The 18,575-nt window shown below is 46.9% G+C and overlaps 1 pseudogene; it reads left to right on the plus strand.

Moving 5' to 3' along the window:
- The first annotated feature begins 976 nt into the window (after window positions 1-976).
- LOC138286977 (zinc finger protein 850-like) overlaps window positions 977-18,575 on the plus strand; it is a 183,738-nt pseudogene continuing 166,139 nt past the window's right edge.

An 18,575-nucleotide genomic window follows, 5' to 3' on the forward strand; every position in this document is an offset into this window, starting at 1 on the left:
GTGAATAATAATAAATGTCTTCTTTAAACTAAGAAGCGCATTCCAGAGTAGTTTTGTAAGCTCGGTCATAAGATAAGAGAAGGAAAGCAAAACAAGGGAGTCAGTAATAGTACAGTGAGTGAGTGTGTCTGTGAATTGTTTGAGCAGCAGTGCAGTGTTATGATGAACCGACGTCCTCACACCGGTTTAAAGGCAAGTACGTGTTTATTTTCTTGTGGGAAAAGGTTCAGCCACTCCCCTCGCCGGCTCCGCGTAACTGCCAACCTCCGGAGGAACTCTGTGGCAACAGAACGTAGGAGCCGTCGAGAGCTCGGCGTGTGAGCGAGCTCGAGTCCACGACATCATAACATATCTTCCTTCTTTCATTACTCAAAAGAACATACATCACTAACATATTAAGTATTAGTATTTGAACAGGATAACAGAAAGAATGCCAAAAGAAAAGTGAAAAGAACATAAAACATTAATCAAATGACACAAAGTAACTGCCAACCTCCGGAGGAACTCCGTGGCAACAAAACGTAGGAGCCGTCGAGAGCTTGAGCTCGGCATGAGCAAGCTCGAGTCCACGACATCATAACATGCAGAAGGGAGTGACCTGCAGGAAGGGATGCAGAGGCAGTGCATGAGGAGAATGGCAGTGCAAGGAGTCAGTAATAGTGCAGTGAGTGTGTGTCTGGGGATTGTTTGAGAAGCAGTGCAGGGAGGGAGTGACCTGCAGGAAGGGAAATATTCCAGCTTCCTTTGATTCTTGGGGAGAGCGTCCTGTTAACTTTTCAGTTTTCTGCGAGTTTCTGCCTCGTTGATTTGAGGCCCAAACAAAGACAAATTCCATCCGCCTACGTCTGGGGCAGTCTGCGCATGTGCGGGGGGCAGTGTCCGCGACTGGGGCAATCTGCGCATGTGCGGGGGAGCTGGGTCCGCGACTGGGGCAATCTGCGCATGTGCAGGCAGTAGTATCCCGCCACTTCTGGGTGAGGTTAGCATTGGAAATGTTTCCTCTTCCAGGTCAGTGGCTTCAGAAAGAGCAGAGGCGGCGGATGGTGACATCTTTTTTGGCCTCTCTTATACAGAGGCGGAAAGACCCCCGTCTGTCTGGTTAGTTATAGTTCATGCATCTTCCGACCCTCGGACTCCAAATCTTCACCAGCCCCAGGAGGAGACAGACTGGAAATGTCCGCACAGGTTTCTGCTCAGGTAGGGAGTTGTCAGCGCCTTCTGTCGGGGCCGTCTCTGGGGTGGGTGGGTGTGTGTGTGTGTTGGGGGGAGGGTTCTTCTGGCTCTGGGGTGTTTGTGGTCATCATTTGTGTTAAAGCTCTGTGCACCTTACTGTACTATAAGAAATCTGTGTGCAATGCATCTTACTGCACTTTGAGGAATCCCTGTGCCACTGCAATGCATCTCACTGCACTATGAGTACTCTTCACTGCACTGCTGTATCCTACACTGTTGGGGGCAGATCCAGAGGAGATCTGGGCACGCTGCATTCCATTGTAGTGCAGGGTGAGAACTCTGTGTGTATTGCACGGTGTTTTACTGCTCTAGGAGAAATTTATGGGCTGTTTTTTTTTTTTTTTACCACAGTGCGAGTTATCTGTGCATTCTGCCCCATGAGAAGTTTTTGCAAACTTCATTGCTTTTTACTGTACTAAGAAATCTTTACATACTGCACTTTTTTTACTGCACTACTTCATTGGGTCTTACAGCACTGTGAGAAGTCTGCACATTGCCCTGCTTTTCACTGCGCCGGGAGGGAAATTTACAGCGTAAGAAGGACGTCTGTGCAGGAAGAGCAGCAGTGCTCATATCTCTCCACGCTCTGGCAATAGAAGCGCGTGTGTATCTGCAGGTTACCGCCGCCGTGATGCAAGGAGCTCTATAATGTCTCTCACCTAAACCTGGGTTCTCGCTGACCGGATTCCCTAAATCTATGATCTGACAGTAAGCCTGACCCTCATGTGAAAAGTCATTCATATGTACGGGTGTAGACATGTCTATCCAAGATATTATCTGTCAAATATAACGGACACCGGTCCTTTCACAAATATACCCTTCAGCGTACCCGTTGTCCTACAGCGATTGATTCATGTCACATTCAAATGTTGATTATAATGAGAGATATCAAGATTTCGTAACTTCTCACTGTTAATCAAGTGACTCACTAGACCACATGCAGTCAATATGTAACGTGGTGTGCAGTGTCCACATGTATTTTGTTCATGTATTCAGAAAGGCAGACAGGCCCTTCCGTTTACATATGTCAATTTGTAGTACTCCTCAGACTGTGCATCCATCTGCATTCAAGTAATGTGAGGAGTGTGTTAAGATTATTATGGCTTCTAGATTCCTGTTTCGCAGCCTCCACAACCAACCAGCGTAGGCCATCCTCCATATGTAGAGGTTCCACATAGTGATTGATACGCATGAGATCCTTCGGGCTTGCAGTAAATGTAGCTGTGATGCTAACACATGCGCTGTTTAACTAGTTGTGTGGTCTCCTCTACATATAACAAATCACAAAGAAACAAAAATACATAAATACATGTATGACATTCCTAGTGTTGCAGTTAGAATGAAATAGTATATGGACTCCTTGTATGCTCACTTCTTACTACTTCAGGTTGCGAATGAAGTCACAAATCAAACATTTACCACCTTTCCAGTAATCTTTGGAATTTTATTGCTCGAAGGACTAAATGTGGAAAATAATTTCTGAAGGAGAATAAGGGCCTTGTTTAGAGTTTGGCGGATGTGTCAGTCTGTCACAGACATTGCAGTTATCCCAATAGACTTATTACAAGTGCATTATAGCTGAAGATGCGGATAGGGCCATATCTCTGCCTAAGGAGGTGCCAGAGCTTTCTATGGTTTGGGGGGTGGAGGTACATATAAAATATTTTAAGCTGCCCTTTATATTTGCCAGTTTCTGATTTGCAACATTTGCACTGACTCGACATTCAATATTGATTGTCTCACACTGTTTATATGTATCCAACTCCTACCACCTCCTGGAATAAGCCTTTCCTGTTCAACTTAACTGCCCTGGACCTGAGGCAGTAATGTGGTTATCCAACTGGAATGCGTAGTGGTGATGGTCCATGAACACCAGTGGTATATGACAGTACTCACCCAAAATACTGTCCAGTAACCATTGGCTGCCCAGTACTCCAGTTTAAAGGCATCACATGTTCCAACGAACTTACTGTTTTCAGCTGTCCTGTGGAAAGGCATCAACTGTTCTTTTTTACTCCCCACATATCCAGTCAGATTGCTAGAGAGGCATTTGACTCACCCTGGGTCAGGTTCATGTTAATCTTTGCATTGCTCAGGACAATCTTTAAACAAGCATTTGCAATGCACTAGGGTCTCACATTTCTCCAAGTTACAGCTATTAGCTGTTGTAAACTCCCAACCAGATTTTTCTTTCCTCATTGAAAGAAAAACACAGCACAATCGCGCTGCTACAGTTCACCCGTAACAACTGGATTTTTCTTTCCACATTGAAAGAAAAAAACGGCGCAATTGCGCAGCTACAGTTCACTCGTAATGAAACCTATTGGCAAAAGGGCAATTATGTACGTAACCGGCAAAAGTGCAATTAACTATGTAACAGGGTTGATGTTATGCAAAGTGCTCGACTTCTGTCAAGCGAGAAACGGGTCGATGTTATGCAAAGCGCTCGACTTCTGCCAAGCAAGATCGCGCTGCAAACTAAAGATAAAAAATAGTCCACAAACCTGACGGGAAACAGCGAGCCTCGCATGTTTTCAGCACCTGGTCGCTGCGCTCGAGGAGGGTGCCTTCCACTAATGAAAGCAAGCAGATTTTAACAGGCAAGCCCACAAACCAATGAAAGACAACTGACGTCACATGAACGGGGCTCCGAGCCCTTTTCTAACTCCTAAAGCGTCTCGCAAGTGAAATGCATGCGACGCGGGCTCGACCCTACAAATGATGATGACCATGAATCATTCTTTGACTATCACATACTTTTGTTCTAGGCACGAAGTTTCAGCTTTCCAGTTGAAAGAGACCTATAAACAGTAAGTTAAGGTCTATGTCACATTCCTTTGTGTTTTTTTTCTTCTTTTCATTGTGGACAAGAAGATGAGTTCTGCTGTGGTTCAAGTGACCTTGCTACCTTCATGTCAGAACCCTCCATTTGTATGTTCCGCACTCCTTACAAGGTAGGGTGAGGATTACGAGGTCCAGTGGAACTTTTTTGTCATATGTAGCAGAGATGGTTTTGGTGCTTGTTGCACTGCTTGGTTTATGGAATAGAGGAGAGGTCTTGGAAGCCCAGAACTCATGTCTGCATCCTGTTTCTAAAGGTGCAGGTCTGATGCTGTCTCTCTTCCAGCCCATGGCTATATTGATCAGTGGTCTCCATAGTAAGGCCAGGTCGGCTCGAACCATGATAGTTTTTCTGGATATCCACATAATTGGAGGATATTCACACAAGATGTGTTTTCAAACAATAAATCTGAAGTCATAGTCAGTGGTTATTATCAGAATCTGACTTTGATCTGGCCCTCCTTCACCCTGGCTGGACCCAACTGATTTAGACCTACGAGTTAGTTGCCTGAGTTTAGAAGACATCAACACCTACTACACTTTCATTGGACGTCCTCTGAGTAAGGCCCTATCCCATTCATACTCTACCTCTTCTTCATTTGTGATAGCGCCTTCTCCAACAGCTGCTTTTACCGTGTTGACACCGTTGTCACACAATTTCTTTCTCTTTTTCTGTGTTTTCTCTGTTCATTCTCCACCTCCAATCAGCATCATGGTCACTCATGTTGAACTCCTTTTCAATGATCTTCCTAGAGTACAGTATCCCCGGATCCACTCAGACTTAATCAATCTTGCCCTCTGATATCTTGCAGAATGCATTCACTGTGTTGAGAATCAAGTATAGTTTGTCCTGCAGAACCAGTTACTAGGAAGTTGCAGATTTTGATATCTCCTGTGTCAGACCAATGTTCTCAGGTTGTGAGGTGCCACATGCTAATCGGCACTGCCCCCCCCCCCTGTCAACTTGTCTCTCACCTCTTCTGTGCGGCCCATATAACTGCAAGATTTCAGTTTTTAGGGTGTCCAGGCTTAGGACAGTGTCTGTATTACCCCCATCTAGAACCAGTAAGGGTGCCTGGGGGGAGGGAGGAGAGGGGATTAGCTGGAGGTAGGGAGTCGGTGTGCTCAGTTACAAGACTGTTGATGCCCGGAGGTGGAGGTCTTGTGAATCCGGTTAAACGACAAAAGGTACTTTCTCATTTATCTAGACTTAACACACAAATTGCCTTCTTGCAAGACACTCGTTGTAGTGAATCTGCATCTATGTTATGTTATTTGGATTTGTAAAGCCCAATTTCTCACTCAAAGGTCATCCATGCGCTAGAGCAGGTGTATTGGTTATCTGCTGGGTGTTAGTAGGAGACCCAGATCCTCTGCTTCTTGCAGAATTCCATAAGTGAGTAGAAGGCCCCTATCTGTTGAGGGAGTTTCTTTCAAGTTTTGGGTGCAAGGTAGGGGAAGGCTAGGTCTCCTGTTCTGCTTTTGTGTATGCAATGGGTGTGTGAGGGTTAGTAAAACAGAGGGCAGGACTCTGGTGGGATGCTGGAAGTAGAGGCAGTAGTTCAGGTAAGACGGATTAATGTTATGTTGTGCCTTGTATACACGTGTGAGGAATTTAAATTGGCAGCACTTGTGTATTGGTAGCCAGTGGAATTCTCTAAAGTGTGTAGTGATGTGGGCGTGCAAGTGGAGGTCCTGGATGAATCTAGCTGCTACATTCTGGATGGTCTGAAGTCAGTGGAAGAGGTGGTTGCAGATGCTGACATAGAGTACGTTGCCATAGACTAGTTTACTTGTGACTAGGGGTTAAGTGATGATATGCCTGGTGCTCTTGCGGATCCATTTCAAGACTTCTCTAAGGATGCATATTATGTGTAAACAGGCGGAGCTGACTGCATGCACTTGTGAAGCCATGTTGAGATTATTGTCTAAGGTGATACACAGGTATTGCGCTTGGTTAATGAGTAATGGTGTTGGACTAAGCTCTGATGGTCACCAGGCGGAGTATCGAGGGGAGTTTTGTCCACGAAGATTAGCATTTCTGTCTTGTCCGAGTTGAGATTCAAGCAGTTAGTTTTCATCCATCCTGCTACGCAGATCATGTATTTGGTATAGTCGGGTCTTGTTGTTGAGGACGTGCCTGACATTGAGAGGATGACCTGGGTGTCATCGGCGTGAGACATGATGGAAATGCTGTGAGATCTGATGACCTTGGCGAGTAGTATCCTGTAAATGTTGCACAAGGTGGGGCTGAGGGATGATACTTAAGGGACTCCTCAGATCAAGTCCTTGGGCGATGATGTGTGGGGATGGAGTCTGACTCCCTGTGTTTTTTCTGTGAGGAAAGAGCATATCCATTAGAGGGCTGGACCTTGGATGCCTTTTGTGCATAGTCGTTTGATGAGGCTGGAGTGTGGCATGGTATTGAATGCAGCTGAGAGGTCCCGAAGTATGAGGGTGACTGTTTCTCCTCAACCCATTAGGGTGCAGATCTTTTCTGTGACAGTGTTGAATGCTGTCTCTGTGCTGTGGTTGCTTTAAAAGCTGGATTGGGAGTGACCTAGAGGATTGTGAAGTTCCAGATGGTTGGGGAGTTATTGGCCTTCCCGGTCACCTTTGCTGGGTATGGTAGGAGCCAAAAGGGGCAGATGTTGCTCAGTTTATTGAATAGAGCCGTGACTGCAGCATGCGTTCATTCCTCAGGGAAGGTTGTAGTTTCAATGGAGGATTTGATGATGTGAGTGAGGAACTAGATGTATCACAGGTCCCCCTAGGTTGTAGATATGATATGGACATGGGACTGAGGGAGCCCTGGAATAGACATTTTTCATGATTGAAGTGGTTTCTTCCTCAGTGAGTGTTCTCCAGTTGGTTAGGTGTCTGTCCGAGTGGTAGATGGGCAGCTTGCTGATGATGTCCTCAAGGTTTGGTTGTTTTTCGAAGTTATAGTAGATCTTTTCAGTTTTGTTGTTGAAGTCATTTGAGAGGTTGTGGCAGAGCACCCGGGAAGGAGTGATGAGTTGGCTGTGGCTTCTGGGTTGGTCAATTCCTTGATGATATCAAAAATCTGTTTGCCGTTGTTGGAGCTGGCTTCCATCCGGTCCTTGAGGGATCTTGTCTTGGTGTCTCTCAGTAGGTGGTGGTAGTGCCTGGGATTGGCCTTGTAGGGTGAGCTGACATTGGCATCATGGTTGGCTCTCCATTTGCTCCTGCCTGTAATATCTTTTGAAGTCCCGGGGTTCTTCCATGTACCAGGAGTACAGTTTTTGGTTCTGCGGTGTGTGAGTTTTGATGGGTGGCAGAGCATCAGCACAATTAGATATCCATTTTTTGAAGTTAGTTATGTCCTTTTCTAGGTTGTTGGTGGTGTTGGGTTGGTGTGTTTCGAATGTGCTACACGAGTCAGTTTTTGTTGTTCTGTTTCTGTTCTGGCTGGTTTGGTTGATGTAAGCTTTGGCTTGTGGTGTGGAGATTTAGAAATGGGTGATGTTGTGGTCGGTCCATGTGAGTGGTGAGGCGGAGTGGTAGCTGATGGTGTTTCCAGAGGTGAAGATTGTGTCCAAAGTGTGTTCTGTGTTGTTTGTGGGGCCCATGACGAGCTGGGAAAGTTCTATGTTTTGTAGACTTTTGAGGAGGTCAGTGGAGCAGTTGTCAGAGGGGTCTTCCTGGTGGAAATTGAAAGCTGTGGGTGTGGTAACCTCCTATAAGCACTTGGGGTAACGTTCAATAACAAAGTAAATTGGGCATTGCATAGCGAAATTGTGAATGTGAGTGCTGGTAAAATTTAAAAATGTGTTGGGAGGGCCTTCTTTGACCTTTGCATATCCTGCTTATAAAGCTGTGGTGCCTATACAATGCTTATATGGGGCAAAACTACTGTGCCTTAGCTCTGATGCAAAGTGGGATAAGTGTGAAGGTAAACATTTATAGAGCACAGCAAATCACCTGTGAGGGTCTCTAGGGGCTGGAGCTGTATTCTGTTGTGTGAAGGTATGATAATTTGAACAGCCAGTCCTTTAGTTCTCTTCTGAAGTGCTGTAGCGATGTTGCGGTCCTGAGGTGCAGGGGGAAGTTGTTCCAAGCTTTGGCTGCCAGGTACTAGAAGGAGTGTCCCCTGCCGTTAGCTCAACGGATCTGTGGGGTGTTTGTGAGGGAGAGGGAAGCTTATTGGAGGTGTCTGGTCAGTAGGTGGAAGGTCACGTATTTGGTGATGTATGATGGTCCTTCGTTGTGCAGGGCCTTGTAGGTGTGGGTCAGCATCTTGAACTGACATCTCTTCTGGATCGGAAGCCAGTGTAGTTTCTTGAGTTGGTGTGTGATGTGGGTCCTTCTGGGGAAGTCGAGTATGAGTCTTGCCTCTGAGTTCTGTATTGTCCTGAACCTCTTCAGGAGGCGTACATTGACTCCTGCATAGCGCCTGTTTCCATATTCCAGTCTGCTGATGATAAGGACCTGCGTGACGATCCTACTGGTGTTTGCTGGAAGCCACCTGAAGATCTTGAGGAGCATGCAAAGGGTGCGGAAGCAAGCAAACAAGATTGCGTCATCTTGTTTCTTTATGGATAGCTTGCTATCCAGGATGATGCAGAGTTTGCTGGTGTGGTCTGTTTGGGAGGGGGGAGGTGCCGTGCTCCCGGGGCCACCATGTGTCGGTCCATGGCGAAGTTTTGTTACCAAAGATGAGCACTTCCATTTTTTTGGTGTTGAGTTTGAGATAGTTGTCCTTCATCCATTTCAAGCATCTGTGAAAGTTAGCTTTTGTGGTGGAGGGATCTTCGGACAGTAAGAGGATGAGCTGTGTGTTGTCGGTGTAGGAGGAGATGAGTCTATGTGATCTGACGGTGTCGGCCAGTGGGGGTCATGCATGTAGGTCAGGTTGAGGGATGATTCTTGGGGAACTCCACAGATGATGATCTTGGGCTCTGAGGTGAACAGTGGGAGATGGATCCTTTGAGTTCTGCTGGTGAGGTACGAGGCGATCCATTTGAGGGGGTTTCCTTAAATCCTGATGTTGTGGGGTCTGTTGATCAGAATGTGGTAGAAGACTGCATGAAACGTGGCGGATAGCTCCAAGACGATGAGGCCTACTGTTTCCCTGCTGTTCAGGAGGGCCCTGATGTCATCTCTAGCTGCGATCAGTGCTTTCTCAGCGCTGTGGTTAGCTCAAAATCCAGATTGGGTCCACATGAACTTATTTCCATGATAAACATGTTTATTAGTTGAGTGCACCTGAGGTTACAAAAATGTCAGTTGCATTATGTGCCCGAACCAATGCTTTAACTGTAGAATGTTCCCTTCACAGTTCAAAGATCAGTAAGGGAAGTGTTTCTTTTCTTTAGCTTTGCACATACTTATCAGGGCTCAAAAACTGTTAATTGTGCAGCCGTTCTCATGAGATTAACCACAGCTATTTTAACTCCCTATCATGTTGTTGTCAAGGTTAGTGATAATGGTTTGTTTAAAGTGTACCCAGAAGTTATGAGTAAGGGAGGAAAACTTTCAACTGTTGTCAACAGTAAGCAGTAAACTGTCTGAAACCTCCCTGTTACAGCTGTTCCCTTTCAAGGACCTTCGTACTATTTGGAAAGTTTCTGCTGAAATAATTGTTTTTCATTCTTCTCTATGTTGTAACAAAGGTGTATAAGCTGAGAAGTTTGTAAACTAAAGCAGATTCTATGCCAGGACCGGAGGTTTTGGATTATGCTTCTCTCTCTTTACTGAATAACTCACAGCAGCCAATGAAAACACTATAAACAGAAAATTATGTTTCACAAGATCCCCAGTATTCCATAACACTGTCCAATCATAGATAACCCTCAAATTTAAATGTCACCATCCACGAAGTCTGACTAACCTACAGAAGGATCAGGGGTTTTCTATTAATCTGAAGGAGGTTTGGTTTTCACCATGATTGCAACAGGTGTCTTCGCATGTTCGTAATGATGGTTCTCTAGAGTGTGTTGATTCAAGACTACTCATACCTCCCCCTCCCTCCCCAAAAAAACCCAAAACCTATGTTTGCACACCATGTTACGTATCTTAGGGCTGTTCCCTAAATCTAAAGGTTTAGACCCCCTAACCCAGTGATGTAATGAATGAGTCCTACACGTCATGTATGATGAAGGTGGGTCTGGTTTACTTGAAACATGCACCAGGTCCCATTTCACAGGGGAAGTTGTGCATTCTGGTAAACAAAACCAGGCCTCTCTCAGGAGTACAGTGATATTCGAAAGACACACCTTTCATACTTAAAATAAATGTTCTAAACATGCCTGTGTCCTTATTAGTAAAGATGCTAGAGTATGATATTCTATTACTCTACGAATGAGTACGTGGGCTGTGACAAAAAACGTATGAAGCTAAATTTTATGATTAGAGTTAATATGAGTGTAAACACCACAAACATTTCTATTAGGGTTCACCATACTACATTCCCTCTCACTCTTATCACTTTCTAAGCTGAGAACATGGAAAAAAACGAAACATTTTCTGCAGGGGAAGTGGTACAGATGTCGCTTTGCGTACCTGCCACACAGAGCTGTGTTATTAGACCTTCAACCGGTGTCGTAGGACTCCTGTCATGTGGCCAAGACTGCTGGTTTCGGGTAGCAGCACCCCTGCTTGTGGGTGACTGAGTCAGTCCCACGCTGTCTGGTAGCTCTTGGCCTAACCCTTTCGGCTAGCTAGCAGGACCTCACTCAGTGGGAAGTCATGGTTGGAAGATCTTACCCCTTTCTCTCGTTAGCACAGGTCTCACACACACATATAGGCAGAGAAAGAGATGCAGGACAGTTTTCAATGCATTTTATTGAAAAGACTGCAATCTATGATAACAAAATATACGGTCTGCGATTATTAGGAAGGTGAGTCAAAGCACAATCAGGATTTTTATCGTAAGTGAAAATAAAATAAACAGCTCCAGCATATTGGAATAAACACATGCCTAAAGAGTCCTACCCACACGCTTAGCTGTGAAGCAAGAGCAAATCAGTGATTGCCCTAATCTGTCTGCACCTAGTCTATGTAAGGAACACATGTCCATAGTACCTAAAAACAGAGGTCTGCCCACTGTCTTCTTGGTTGTTTGCAGAGACAGGACTGAAGTCAGCGAAGTAACAGTAAAATGTCATACAACATGGATGGATCTTCTTGCTGGAAAGACCTCACTAACCTTCTTTGGCCTGTGTGACCTCTCCGCAGCTTTCGCCATGGTATGTCATCACACTCTCCGCACACGCCTACACAACGCTGGAATCTGCGACAAGGCACTCGACTGGATCTCGTCATTTCTCTCAGGCAGAACCCAGAGAGCCTGCCTCCCACCGTTCCTGTCAGAAGCTTCCAGAATCATCTGTGGCGTTCCCCCAAGGATCTTCGCTCAGCCCCACGCTCTTCAACGTTTACATGGCCCCCCTCGCCAACATCGCACAAACCCACCACATCAACATAGTTTCCTACGCAGACGACACTCAGCTCATCCTCTCCCTCACAAAAGACCCTACAACTGCAAAGAACAACCTCCACAATGGACTTCACGCCATCGCCAGCTGGATGGAATCAAGCTACCTCAAGTTAAACCCAGACAAGACAGAAATCCTCATCTTTGGCACCAACCCCTCAACTTGGAATGACTCCTGGTGGCCCACCTCCCTAGGAACAGCGCCCTCACCCACCACCCACGCACGCAACCTAGGCTTCATCTTGGACTCCACACTCAGCATGACTCAGCAGGTCAATGCCATCTCCTCTTCCTTCTTGAACACTCTCCGCATGCTCCGCAAAATCTTCAAGTGGATTCCCGTTGAAACCAGGAAAACTGTCACCCACGCCCTGGTCAGCAGCCGATTGGACTACAGAAACGCCCTATATGCAGGAATAACAACAAAACTCCTAACAAAACTGCAAAAAATCCAGAACGCATCTGCCCGCCTCATTCTGGATATCCCACGCCGTGACCACATTTCCCCCCACCTCAGAGACCTTCACTGGCTACCAGTGTCAAAGAGGATCACCTTCAAACTCCTCACCCACGCACACAAGGCCCTCCACAACACAGGCCCAGCCTCCCTCAATGACCGACTAACCTTCCACACCCCCACCCGCAATCTTTGCTCCGCCAGCCTCGCCTTCATCTGCCGCACCACCGCCAGAGGAAGATCCTTCTCTCACCTAGCCGCCAAGACCTGGAATTCCCTACCGCTCCACCTTCGCCAGACCCAAGACCTCTTGACATTCAGGAAACGCCTCAAGACATGGCTCTACGACCAGAAGCTCCCCCCTGGCCCCCCCCCCCCCCCCCCCCCCCCCCAGCGCCTTGAGACCCTAACGGGTGATTAGTGCGCTCTATAAATCCTTGATTGATTGTGATGTTTTTATAATAAAACTTGTTTGTGTTCTGAGAAATAGGTGTATTTTGATCATGTGTCTAAGTCTCGGGCTGTCTGCACACTCTTGTGGCGGCAGTACTAGATAAATTGTCATGTACCACCCTGGACAACTTGGGCAGAGCTACACAGTATAATGTAGTGCACTGAGAGTAATGACAACGCTTTCACCGAATAACAATTGATCAGGGAAAATAAAACTTCCCCGCTAAAAGCTGGCTGTGCAAAAAGTATCAAAAATGAATAAATGAAAATAGAGCATGTAACTAGGTAAAAGGGCACAGGCCGCAGGCCTTACTTAGCTAAAACACCTGTGCCCAAGTAAGGTTCTAAAATGAACCCACGAAACCAATGAAAGTAAGGTGCGGAGAAGGGGGCCCTTTCAAAGCGAAGTTCAGCTGAACTACTTTTCTACTACCTGTGCCTAACCTAGGTCAGTGGTCAGGAATCCGACTTCTTTCTGGACAGCTCGAGTGCAAAGAGCTGTCTCCCATGACTGATTAATTCTACATGTTTATGTAAAAAACGGACTCCTACCTAATCTAACTGATTGTAAGTGAGAAGCAAGGCAGAGACGGGATGGAAAAATCCAGACAGAAACAGTATCTATTGCATGTGTCACCTCTTTGCACATCTCATTGCTATAACTGACGTACCTACCGGATGACCCTGGCATGTAGATAGGGCACCTTACCCAGACCTTTGTTGTGTACTCAAATGATAAAATAACAAGAAAACTGTTGTTCTACCTAAATGTGCCTTTGTCTCGTACAAACATGTAAATGTGTAAAATAGCTCATGTAAAGCTGACAAAAGTAAAATGCTCAAAGTCAGGCTAACACGAAGTACTTCCAAAAAAATGGAGCCTCGTCCAGGAATCTGTATCACTACCAACAAGTTTATTGAACTGATAGTTAACAAAACTCACGAGAACCCCTTCTTATTTCTGGGAGTCCTTCCTGCTTCCGAACAGATCCCTTTCCAGATCTAAGGACTATGCACCGTGGTCTCCTCCCACAAACTGCGGGTGAGGCTGTGCTAAAGTTGAACTTATTGTTGTGTTCAAGACAGAGCTGTGTCTTGCAGATAACTCACCACTCAATGCCTATTATCTGACCTCATTCGGGGGCTACTGTGCAGGCCGGGACTACTGGGCTTATACGTGGTGGTTGATGTCTTTTGTCAATGGGATCCTGGGATACATCCTACTATGGCTTTACAAACTGGGCCAAGTAAAGACCTTACCACACTTCACTCTCAGGACAATGACTGAGCAGTCACAGTCTTCTGAGGAGGTAGGGCAGCGAGTAAAGGGTGACAGAAGCTCAGAACTCAACAGTCAAAAATTAGGCGCAATAACATAATGCCCAAACCAGTGTTTTATCTTTTATAGAAAAAGAGCACTTCAGTCACACAGCAAAGCTAAATATTACACAGCACAAAGAGAGGAACATAAAATGGGTTTGTAGTGAGTAGCCAGTGCTAATAAATCGCTACACCCCCTTCTTCTCTCTAGCACCCTTCTTCTTCCTGCTGTGGTGACCTTTCTGCCTCTATAGTTAACAGAGGAGGCAAGAATGAGGCACAGGTGCAGCAAACTCAAAGCAGTTTCACTCCGTGATGGGCCATAGGTGTTGGGAGGAGGCAGGAATGAGGTACAGGCGTGGGTAACTCAAAGCAGTCTCAGTGATGGACCATAGGTGTTGGGAGGAGGCATGAATGAGGCACAGATGTGGATAACTCAAAGTAGTCTGGCTCAGTGATGCGCCATAGCTGTAGGGAGGAGGCAGGAAGGATTCACAGATACTGTTAACTCAAAGCAGTCTCAATCATTAACGGGCCATAGCTGTAGGGAGGAGGCAAGGATGAGGCACAGGTGCGGCTAACTCAAAACAATATCACTCAGTGACTGGCTATAGGAAGGAGGATAAAATGAGGCACAGGTATGGGTAACTCAGAGCAGTCTCACTCAGTGACAGGCTGTAGGGAGTAGGCAAGAATGAGGCACAGGTGCAGACAACTCAATGCAGTCTCACTTAGTGACGGGCCATAGCCGTACGGAGGATGCACCACTGAGGTACGGCTAACTCAAAGCAGTCTCACTCAGTGACAGGCCGTAGCCGAGGTAATGACCATCCACCACGTATAAAGATATCCATAACATAGCAATATCTATGCCTTCAAATGAGCCACAGCAACTTCTCTGAAAGTTTGCTCAGTGGCCACCATGTTTCACACATGCCCCAGTCACTGGTTAACCTTACTTTGAGTGACTGCATTTAGCCCTTTCAACAGGAGCACATCCACACACAAGGAAGTTCCCTTCAATCCCCAAGCTTTTTGTTTTTCCTTTATTATTCATTTTTCCGGTGTTGGGAGCCTGATGTGAGAGCAGGTTGCTGTCTACCAGCTCTTCATATTTTTCCTCCATTGCTCAGTCGAGATCATGCACTGCTCATACTTGCTTCCTCCAAACACTGCTGTACTCGTCTCCTCCTCAGCTTTATTTTGCTCCTCTGCACAAGCTGTTAGCTGCTTGGGTTAATTGTTATCTGCTTTCTAGGAGACGGCTGTGTAAGTTACGGTTCTCACAAGTGTTAAGTATATTGCGCTGTGACTCTCCTCTTTAAGAGAAGTATAATGGGAAGAAATCAATTGTAATTCTGCTGGGTGCTTGTTTTAGTTTCCCTTTTAACAGCACATGTACAGCTGTTTTTCTTTTGGCACAGTTGCTCGTCTCTTTAAAGAGCTTTGCTCTCCAACAAGGCCAGCTCATGATTATTTTGGCTTTAGGGAAAGAGATCAACAGGATACAGAAATGGCTCAGAGCGATAGACTAATGTGTACCTGATTGTTTTTCTTGTTTTGTTTCCCTATTTTTCCTACAACACGCAGCACTGCAGACTCTAAGATCAATCATTCGGAACACCTTCCTGTCACATGGACAGTGTGGTTCATGTCTCTGAGGCGCAGTGTTAAGGCTTCAGTCCCCTCTGTGGCCTCAGTCTGAATCCCAATACTTCTTACCACATCAGAAATCTTTACAGACTGAAAGTGGGCGAGTGTTATCAGGGGGAATGCACAGTGTTCGCTAAAAGCTGCGTTTAAAATGTCACAATTTTTTGCCCACTGTACACCTTGCAGAGAGCTGCACACATTGGCATATGGAATGCATTTGCACCTCTTAGAATTAGCTGTGAGGTCCAAAGGGTCCTCATTAGGCATCAATGTCCTTGGAACTCTGAAAGCGAACCCTTCTACTATCTAATAGACATTGTATCTCTAAGCATGCTTTTATTTCTAAAAGATGCCAATTCAAACTGGTAATACACGCCTGCAAAGCCCTTCACGACCAAGGACCAGCATACATGAACCACCACCTAACTTCCACCAACCACCCAGAGACCTCCAACCTGCCTCCCTTGTCCTTGAACAGACCCTGTGCATTCATCATAGCCACAGAGGGGCCGCTCCTTCTCCCACGTCTCTGCCAAGCCCTGGAAAACCCTCCCTCTCCACCTCCAAACAACAACCTCGCTGACGGACTTGAGGAAGAGGCTCAAGACCTGTTTTTTTTTTTTTGGACTAAGCACAGCAACCCAGCGCCTGGATACCCTCACGGGTGATAAAGCACGGTCTACAAGTACAGTCTCACCTATTAGCCACACCCAGTGCCTCTGGAGTTGAGCCATCACATATGGGATGCCGCTATTCCTCAGGATATAGGCATCATGCACAGAGCCAGGATACTTAGCATTGACATGGGAGATGTAGTGTGCCCGGCAGACCAGTATCTGCACATTCATCGAGTTAAAGCTCTTACGATTTCTGAACACCTGTTCATTTCTCCGGGGGTGAACAAATGCAATATGTGCACCATCAATTGCCCCAATAATGTTGGGGATTTGTCCCTTTGCATAGAAGTCAGCTTTCCCTGTGGCCAAATCCTCCACCTGGGGGAAACCGATGTAGCTGCGCATGTTTTTAATCAGGGCAGACAACACTCTGGTCAGCTCTACTGAGAACATTGGCTGTGACATTCCTGCTGCCAAGCCCACTGTCACTTGGAAGGAGCCAGTTGCCAAGAAATGGAGCACAGATAGGACTTGCACAAGAGGGGGGATCCCGGTGGTGTGACGGATAGCAGATATCAGCTCAGGCTCAGTTTGGGCACACAGCTCTGTTATTGTGGCCCTTGTCAAGTCTATAGGTGAGGATAATGGGCCTGTCCTCCATTGTTGACAAGTCCAGCAGCGGTCTGTACAAGGGGGATGTCTTAATCTCCTATTCATCCGCAGCGGTTGTAATCTAGGGAGCAGAACTGGGAGCAGCTGGTTAGTTTTCCACAATTCCAAACACTACACTGCATTGCATGTTGTGACTGTAATAGTATGTCATTGGATAGGACCAAATGGAGCCTATGTCTACTGTGACGCACTTAGGTGCCATGGCCTGACACCCCCCCCCCACCCCCCCAAATGGCATCCACCTGTCCCGTTTGGCGGGACAGGTGGAAATGAGGTAATTCCGCTGAAGTTGTGCGCTGTTGCGGGAGGCGGTCAAGTACCGCCGTGCAACACTTCATTGGTTGTCTATGTGCCCTATGGGTTACAGTGGCGATGAACGCCGGTTGCGACGGTACGCTCCGCTGTGGACGTGACCGCCGTTTTCTATCTGTTCACTCACTTGCTACCTGACCTTCAACAGGAGAGGGCCTACACTGCAAGTGCTGTTGTGACCTGTGTCTGGAACCCACCATGGCTCCTGTCACTGGGGAAAGGGCTCCTGCCTTCACAGCTGTGGAGTTGGAGAGACTGGTGGATGGGGTCCTACCCTAGTACCGAATGCTGTATGGGCCTCCAGACCAACAGGTGAGTACACTGTGAGCACGATGCATGGGGCATGAATGCATGGATTGCTGTATATGAGGGCCTTGTGTAAGGCGTGGGTGGTTGAGGGATCCTGGGCAGTGTGCTGCATGTATGGTGGGCAATATATGTGTGTAAGGGGATGGGAGGGATATGGTGGGCCATAAGTGTAACAGGCCGGACGGTATGACTGATACATTGAAAAAGGTATCTTTTTCTGCAGGTCAGCACCCATCAGAAAAAGAGTATATGGCATGCCATTGCCAAGGACGTGCGGACCCTGGGGGTCTACGACAGGCGGAGCACCCACTGTCACAAACGGTGGGAGGACCTGAGAAGCTGGGCAAGGAAGATGGCGAAGGCCCAGCTGGGGATGGCCTCCCAACGAGGGTCGAACCCTGACCCACCCCCCCCTCCCCCTGATGGCCCGCATACTGGCGGTGGCCTATCTGGACCTGGATGGGCGCTTGAGGGCATCCCAGCAGCCACAAGGGGATGAGTACAGTTTCTAAATATAATACATGGGCGTGTTGGGGTGGTATCCGGATGGGGGATGTGGGCCTGTGGGTGCCCCTAGGCAAGGCCGGACATTGCAGGGTAGGTTCCATGTTTGCAGGGGCTAATGAACACTACCTCCAACCAAGCTAGTTGGCATCCACTACTGGGCAGGGGTCTGTGGGTCTCAGGTATGCTGTTATTGGCATTAGGTATTCCTGTCCATGGGCTGGTGACTAGCATTGTGACTGGTAGTGCATTGCCTATGGCGTAGGGCTGTTCCCTGTGTGTGTGTGTGTCTGGTACGCCAACGGTGGTGGTGTTGCTGCCATTGACCAAGTGTATGTTAAGCAATGAGAGGGACTGGGAGATTACTGGTCCAGTGTACGTTCTCCCTGTATAGGCACTAATAAAAATAAGAGTACACTGTTCCAAAAAGAAGGGAAAATCCAGATAGGGCGCCGAGTAAAGGTATATTGTCAGGAGTGCCCTCATGCGTCAGTGAAGACGCTAGGCATCATCATCGGGCTTACTCCTCGCCAGACCGGCACTGCAATATCTGACGGGTCACCATCCCAATGGTGGTGACTCTATACCGAACGGTGGTTACGCAGATCCGTAGGTATCTGCAGTACGTGCTGACAAAAAGAGAAGGAGAGTGCAATGTGGTGTTAAAATTGGCTCTGTATACCCAAAGGTTAAATTTAATGGTTCTAAACTGACTATCAGGCCAAGATTAAAATCAGTGAAGGAG

This window comes from Pleurodeles waltl, chromosome 4_1, assembly GCF_031143425.1.
Source record: "Pleurodeles waltl isolate 20211129_DDA chromosome 4_1, aPleWal1.hap1.20221129, whole genome shotgun sequence".
In the NCBI taxonomy this organism is placed as follows: domain Eukaryota; kingdom Metazoa; phylum Chordata; class Amphibia; order Caudata; family Salamandridae; genus Pleurodeles; species Pleurodeles waltl.